We start from the raw sequence: 8,602 nt of genomic DNA on the forward strand, positions 1-8,602 counted from the left end.
AAATTTAATTTCAAAATCTTTTTCTAACCTCTTATCTTTTCAAAATTGATTTTCAAATCTTTTTCAATTAACTACCTGACTTTTTGGTTTGATTTTAAAAGTTTTCTATTTCAACCATATCTTTTTCAAAACCACATAACTAATTTTCTCTCTCTAATTTTCGAAAAATCCTCCCCACTTTTTCAAAATTCCTTTTTAATTAACTAACTGTTTTAAAATTCAATTTTATTTTATAATTTTCGAATACTAACTAATATTTAAAATAAAAACAAAAATATTTTTTATTTTATTTAATTTTCGAATTCTTCCCCCTCTCATCTCTTTCTATTTATCTATTTATCTACTAACACTCCTCTTCCACTCAAAATTTGAACCCCCTCTTCTTCTCTGAGTTTGAATTTTTCTCTTCTCCTTCTTCTATTCTTCTCTTCTTCTACTTATACAAAGGAATCTCTATACTGTGACATAGATGATTCCTCTTCTTTTCTGTTCTCTTTTTTTTCATATGAGCAGGAACAGTGATAAAGACATTCTTATTGAAGCCGATCCTGAACCTAAAAGGACTCTTAAGAGGAAACTAAGAGAAGCTAAAGCACAACCCTCTGGAGAGGACCTGACAGAAATTTTCGAAAAAGAAGGAGACATGGCCAAACCCAATAACAACGGTGGAGATGCAAGGAAGTTGTTTGGTGACTTTATTGCACCCTCTTCTGACTTCTATGGAAGAAGCATCTCAATTCTTGCCATTGGAGCAAACAACTTTGAGCTTAAGCCTCAATTAGTTTTTCTAATGCAACAAAATTGCAAGTTTCATGGACTTCCATTAGAAGATCCTCATCAGTTTTTAGCTGAATTCTTGCAAATCTATGACACTGTCAAGACCAATGGAGTTAATCCTGAGGTCTATAGGCTTATGCTTTTCCCTTTTATTGTAAGAGACAGAGCTAGAACATGGTTGGATTCACAACCTAAGGAAAGCCTAAACTCTTGGGAAAAGCTGGTCAGTGCTTTCTTGGCCAAATTCTTTCCACCTCAAAAGATGAGCAAGCTTAGACTGGAAATCCAAACCTTCAGACAAAAGGAAGGTGAGTCCCTCTATGAAGCTTGGGAAAGATATAAGCAATTAATCAAAAGGTGTCCTACTGACATGCTTCCAGAATGGAGCATCATATGTATATTCTATGATGGTCTGTCTGAGTTGTCAAAAATGTCATTGGACCATTTTGCAGGAGGATCTCTTCATCTGAAAACCCCTACAGAAGCTCAGGAACTCATTGAAATAGTTGCAAATAACCAGTTCATGTACACCTCTGAGAGGAGTCCTGTGAACAATGAGACGCCTCAGAAGAAGGAGTTCTTGAAATTGATACTCTGAATACCATATTGGCTCAGAACAAAATATTGACTCAGCAAGTCAATATGATTTCTCAAAGTCTGAATGGATTGCAAGCTGCATCCAACAGTACTAAAGAAGCATTTTCTGAAGAAGAAGCTTATGATCTTGAGAATCCTGCAATGGCAGAGGTGAATTACATGGGAGAATCCTATGGAAATACCTATAATCCTTCATGGAGAAATCATCCAAATTTCTCATGGAAGGAGCAACAGAAGACTCAACAAGGCTTCAATAATAATGGTGGAAGAAATAGGTTTAGCAATAGCAAGCCTTTTCCATCATCTTCTCAGCAACAGACATAGAATTCTGAACAAAGCCATTCTAGCCTGGTAACCATAGTCTCTGATCTATCCAAGACCGTACTAAGTTTCATAAATGAAACAAGGTCCTTCTTTAGAAATTTGGAAGCACAGGTGGGTCAGCTGAGTAAGAAGATTACTGAAACTCCTCCTAGTACTCTCCCAAGCAATACAGAAGAAAATCCTAAGAGAGAGTGCAAGGCCATAACCATGACCAACATGGCCGAACCTGGAGAGAGTGAGGAGGACGTGAGTCCCATTGAGAAATGCTTCATGGGACGTCCTCTGGACAGAAAGGAGTTTTCCTTTGAGGAACCAAAGGAATCTGAGGCTCATACAGAGACCATAGAGATTCCATTGAACTTCTTTCTGCCATTCATGATCTCTGATGAATATTCTTCCTCTGAAGAAGATGAAGACATCACTGAATAGCAAGTTGCTAAATATCTAGGAGCAATCATGAAGCTGAATGCCAAGTTATTTGGTACTGAGACTTGGGAGGATGAACCCCCCTTGTTCACCAATGAACTGAATGCATTAATGAGGCTGACATTACCTCAGAAGAAATCGGATCCCGAAAAATTCTTCATACCTTGTACCATAGGCACCATGACCTTTAAGAAGACTTTGTGTGACTTGGGGTCAGGGATAAACCTCATGCCACTCTCTATAATGGAAAAACTAGGAATCTTTGAGGTACAAGCTGCAAGAATCTCACTAAAGATGGTAGACAAATCAATGAAATAGGCTTATGGACTAGTAGAGGACGTGCTAGTAAAGGTTGAAGGCCTTTACATCCCTGTTGATTTCATAATCCTAGACACTGAGAAGGATGAGGATGAATCCATCATCCTTGGCAGACCCTTCCTAGCCATAGCAAAAGCTGTTATTGATGTTGACAGAGGAGAGTTGGTCCTTCAGTTGAATGAGGACTACCTTGTATTCAAGACTCAAGGTTCTCCTTCTGTAACCATGGAGAGAAAGCATGAAAAGCTTCTCTCAATATAGAGTCAAACAAAACCCCCACATTCAAACTCTAAGTTTGGTGTTGGGAGGCCACAACCAAACTCTAAGTTTGGTGTTGAGAGGCCCCAACCCTGCTCTGATTATCTGTGAAGCTCCATGAGAGCTCATCGTCAAGCTATTGACATTAAAGAAGCGCTTATTGGGAGGCAACCCAATGTTATTTAATTATATCTATTTATTTTCCATTGTTATTTTATGTTTTCTGTAGGTTGATGATCATGTGAAGTCACAAAAATAACTGAAAAATCAAAAACAGAATGAATAACAGCATTAAAAATAGCACACCCTGGAGGATAAGCTTATTGGTGTTTAAACGCCAGTAAGAAGCATCAGACTGGCGTTTAATGCCAGAAAGAAGCATCAAGCTGGCGTTAAACTCCAGAAACAGGCTACAGTTTGGCGTTTAACGCCAGAAACAAGCAGCAGTCTGGCGTTAAACGCCAGGATTGCACTCTAAGGGCGTTTACACACCTAAATGGAGCAGGGATGATAAGTCCTTGACCCCTCAGGATCTGTGGACCCCACAGGATCCCCACCTACCCTACCTCTCTCTCTCTCTCTCTCTCTCTCTCTCTCTCCCACCTTTTCATAACACTCTTTCCCAAATACCCTTTCACCAATCACCTCCATCACCCTTACCCATTACCTCTTCACCAATCACATCCATCCACTCTTTCCCAAAAACCCCACCTACCTCCGAATTCAAAATCCTTTCCCTCCCAAACCCAATCCTAATACACGAAACCTAACCCTCCCCCCACCCCTATATAAACCCCTCACCACTCCTTCATTTTCACACATTACAACCACTACTTCTACCCCTTGGCCGAACCACATATCTCCCTCCATCTCCTTTATTTTCTTCTTCTTCTACTACTTTCTTTCTTCTTTTGCTCGAGGACGAGCAAACCTTTTAAGTTTGGTGTGGTTAAAGCATTGCTTTTTGTTTTTCCATAACCATTAATGGCACCTAAGGCCAGAGAAACCTCAAGAAAGAGGAAAGGGAAGGCAATTGCTTCCACCTCTGAGTCATGGAAGATGGAGAGATTCATCTCAAAGGTCCATCAAGACCACTTCTATGAAGTTGTGGCCAACAAAAAGGTGATCCCTGAGGTCCCTTTTAAGCTCAAAAAGGGCGAATATTCGGAGATCCAACAAGAGATTAGAAGAAGAGGATGGGAAGTTCTATCCAATCCTATTCAACAAGTCGGAATCTTAATGGTTCAAGAGTTCTATGCAAACGCATGGATCACTATGAACCATGATCAAAGTATGAACCCAAATCCAAAGAATTGGCTTACAATGGTTCAGAGAAAATACCTAGATTTCAGTCCGAAAAATGTAAGGTTGGCGATCAACTTGCCAATGATGCAAGAAAACACACGCCCCTACACTAGAAGGGTCAACTTTGATCAAAGGTTGGACCAAGTCCTCATGGACATATGTGTGGAAGGAGCTCAATGGAAAATTAACTCAAGAGGCAAGCCGGTACAATTGAGAAGGCATGACCTTAAGCCTGTGGCTAGAGGATGGTTGGAGTTCATCCAATGCTCAATCATTCCCACTAGCAACCGGTCTGAAGTTACTATAGACTGGGCCATCATGATCCATAGTATCATGATTGGGGAGGAGGTGGAAGTTCATGAGATTATACCTAAAGAACTCTACAAGGTGGCTAACAAGTCCTCCACTTTGGCAAGGTTAGCCTTTCCTCACCTCATTTTGTCACCTCTGCAATTCAGCTGGAATTGTCATAGAGGGAGACATCCTCATTGAAGAGGACAAGCCCATCACTAAAAAGAGGATGGAGTAAACAAGTGAGCCCACTCATGGACCTCAACAAGAGCATGAGGAAATTCCTCATCATGAAATCCCTGAGATGCCTCAAGGGATGCACTTTCCTCCACAAAACTATTGGGAGCAAATTAACACCTCCCTAGGAGAATTAAGTTCCAATATGGGATAACTAAGGGTGGAGCACCAAGAGCACTCCATCATTCTCCATGAGATTAGAGAAGATCAAAGAGCTATGAGGGAGGAGCAACAAAGGCAAGGAAGAGACATAGAGGAGCTCAAGAGCACCATTGGTTCTTCAAGAGGAAGAAGATGCCACCCTCACTAAGGTGGACCCATTCCTCAATCTCCTTGCTCTTATCTTTCTGTTTTTCAAAAATTATGCTTTATGTTTTGTCAATGTTTGTGTCTTTATTACATGATCATTAGTGTCTAGTATCTATGCCTTAAAGCTATGAATGTCCTATAAATCCATCACCTTTCTTAAATAAAAATTGTTCTAATCACAAAAGAACAAGAAGTACATGATTTCGAATTTATCCTTGAAATTAGCTTAATTATTTTGATGTGGTGACAATACTTTCTGCTTTCTGAATGAATACTTGAACAGTGCATATTTTTGAATTTGTTGTTTATGAATGTTAAAATTGTTGCCTCTTGAAAGAATGATGAAAAAGGAAAAATGTTATTGATAATCTGAAAAATCATAAAATTGATTCTTGAAGCAAGAAAAGGCAGTGAGAAAAACAAGGCTTGCAGAAAAAAAAAAGGCAAAAATAAAAGAAAAAAAAAAGAAAGAAAAAGAAAAAGCAAGCAGAAAAAGTGATGAGATATTTTGGAGGAAAAATAAATTTCTCCCAAAACACCCAAAACTAACCGGCAAGTGCACCGGGTCGCATCAAGTAATAAAAACTCACTGGAGTGAGGTCGATCCCACAGGGATTGAAGGATTGAGCAATTTTAGTTTAGTAGTTGATTTAGTCAAGCGAATCAAGATTTGGTTGATGGTTTTGTGACTTGCAGAATTAAATTTCATTGAAGTGAAGAGAACAAGAAATAAATTGCTGAAACTTAAAGAACAAGAAATTAAATGGCAGAAACTTAAAGGGCAAGAAATGTAAATTGCAGAATCTTAAAGTGCAAGGAATGTAAATTGCTTGAAATGTAAAGGGGATTGGGATGTGGATTTGCAGAAATTAAACAAGGAAAAACTAAATTGCATCAAACAGGAGAGGGAAAGGGAATTGGGATTGAACCGGATGTGAAGCAGAAAAGTAAATGAACATAGAAAGTAGTAAACAGAGAAGTGAAATGGGAAATTCAGATTTCAGGACCCAGAGACTAGAAAACCAAGTCTAGATCTCAATGCCTTCCTAGATCCAACAAGAACAATTGTAAAGGAATTGTAAATTGCAAGGAAAAGAGATGAAGAACAATTAACAGAAACGGAAATGAAATTCAATTAACAGTAAAGAAAACAGAGAGATCCAAGATTGAGATTGAAACAGAATTTCTTCAATTCTCCAATCCAAGATCCAAGACAAATGTAAAATGAAATTGAAAGCAATGAAAACAAGAAATTAAAGTTCACTCCAGTTCAAAAGCTCTCTGAAATCTATTATGGAAATTCTAAAAAGAAAGCTCTCTGAAATCTATTATGGAAATTCTAAAAAGAAAGCTCCCCGAATAACTTGAATTCTATTCTATTTATACACTTTCTTCCAATGATCTTCAAGCCTTGAGTTGGGCCTTTGCTCTTGGTGGACTTGGGTTGAAAGAGGCCTTGGTTGATTGCTCTTGAAGTTTGGAGAAGAACCGAAGTGAACCAATTGAACCGGTTTTAAGGTTAGCAAAAGTTGGACCAAAAGTTTGAGCCAAAGTTAGGGGTCTAACTTTGGCTCCAACTTTTCATAGCAGCAAACACATTCTGCTGGTATGGACGTTGGTGCCAACGTTAGGGCTCTAACTTTGACCCTAACGTTGGCAATGCTTTGTGTGCTAGTGGCGCCAACGTTAGCCTCCAAGTTAGGGGGCTAACATTGGCGCAAACGTTGGCCCTTCCCCCTTTGTAATTCATGTGCCAACGTTAGCCTCCAAGTTAGGGGGCTAACGTTGGCGCAAACGTTGGTGCCCAGGGGAGATCTTCTCAAGTTCCAACGTTAGCCTCCAAGTTAGGGGGCTAACGTTGGGGCTAAATTTTGCCTCTTCCTTGAATATTTATGTGCCAACGTTAGCCTCCAAGTTAGGGGGCTAACGTTGGCGCAAACGTTGGATGGCCAGGGGAGAAATTTCAAGTTCCAACGTTAGCCTCCAAGTTAGGGGGCTAACGTTGGGGCTAACTTCTTGCTTCCTGGTTCAATTTCACTTATTCAATTGTCCTCTCTTCACTCCTAGCCATTCCTCTTTGCTTCAACCTTTCTCCAAGCTTTCTTCACCTATCATTAATCAACCAAACTCATCAAAGCTATGCTCAAAATCATGAGATATTCATTCTTTCATAATATGCAACAAATATAGCATAAAACCTCATGAAATGGCATAAATTCATATATGGTTGGTTCAATCAAGGGAAACATGAAAATCTACTCAATTAGCTTGCTTGTAGCTCAAGAAAGTGCATAATTCTAATGAAAACAAAAGAAAAAGACTAGCTAAAATAGGCTAGGATGACTTGTCATCACAACACCAAACTTAAAGCTTGCTTGTCCCCAAGCAAGAAAAGATTTATTGAGAAGAAAGAATGAAAATAGAAGATGATGTTCATGCTAGCAGAGTATTATTGATAGTTCATGGGGTTTTGTGTGGATATGCCAATACTCACTTCTTATTGACTCCTAGGCCTAGAAAGTCTCCTTCAAGCTTCAAGTGACATACTGCTATGACTTCTCATTATTCCTTTGTCCTTGGCTATTACTTTGTTCATAAGCTTTATTTGAGTATCATGTGTAGCAAGTTCATTTTCTTTTCTTTATACTTGACACATTATTCACCATAGACACTTGGCTCACATTCCTTCTTAAAACATTGATGCCCAGCACCTCTTTGGGCTACTAAATGCCTTGTAGTTAGGTTGTTCTTGATAGTGGACTTTCAGCTGATGATCCCGGGTTAGTTAACCCAAGTCACCAAGTGTTGAGGCACTCCTAAGAGCTTACTAATCCAAGCAGATCCTAGTACAAAGACATCACAGGCATATATTTTAAGGTTCAAGCTATTGGTGTCCAGCTTTGTTTCTTTTTGTTTTTCTTTTGTTTTGCCACTTTTTGGCTATCTTTTTCTTCTTTCCTTCTTTTTGTTTTTCTTTCTAACCAAGGAATTTAATTCAATTGAGATTCATAGACAGTGGGCCACTCTTTACTTAGAAGAAGATATCCAGGCTCTTTATTCATTCAAAGTGAGCTATTATACACTCACACACATACCACCACTTACTTTTATTCTACTTCTATCTAACAGAGACCATTTCACTTCACATTCAAACTTTTTCTTTTATTGAATTTAAAGGTGCAGGGGACAACACATGCTTCTTGTCAAGTGAAAATAAACACACAAGCACACACATAAACTAGCCTACTTATTTTAAAAGAAACAAACATAATGCAAAGACTTTTAAATAACTACTTAAAAATGCAAAGACAACTTAGAACAGATAGATTTTGTAGTGATGAATAAGGAGCAAGTCCACCTTTCATTTGTCATGCCTTTTCTTTCTCCTTTCATACACTTGGCTGCTAGTGTTCCCACCATCCTTGTTTGGTGGTTGTTGATCTTGCCAAAAGCCAGCCTTATTCATAGCCTCCTCCACTCTATCTTCAAGTCTCATAGCCCTGTTCACTTCTACCTCACTTCTCATTTTGAAGAATTCATCAAAAGTTGGGAATGCCGGATCCATGTTGTGCATATGTTCTCCAATATAGTTCAGTTTGATTTGGCTATTGACATTATAATCGGCTTGCACTTCATACCTTGCTTCTTGGAGTGTTGTGAACTCCTTGAAAGCCTTCAAACTTTCAGCTTGCATTTGTTCCAACTTCCCAAAAGATTCATGAGATTGAAAGGCATGTTCTTCTTGCATCGCAAGAAATCT

General features: G+C 38.9%; 1 non-coding gene across 1 annotated transcript; it reads right to left on the minus strand.

Annotated features, from left to right (window-relative positions):
* Nucleotides 1-1,045: 1,045 nt before the first annotated feature.
* On the minus strand, nucleotides 1,046-1,153 carry LOC112731362 (small nucleolar RNA R71). The gene has a single exon (XR_003167143.1). It is a non-coding gene; the product is annotated as a small nucleolar RNA R71 (small nucleolar RNA).
* Between the last annotated feature and the right edge of the window lie 7,449 nt (nucleotides 1,154-8,602).

The sequence above is a fragment of the Arachis hypogaea genome, chromosome 12 (genome assembly GCF_003086295.3).
Source record: "Arachis hypogaea cultivar Tifrunner chromosome 12, arahy.Tifrunner.gnm2.J5K5, whole genome shotgun sequence".
NCBI lineage: Eukaryota > Viridiplantae > Streptophyta > Magnoliopsida > Fabales > Fabaceae > Arachis > Arachis hypogaea.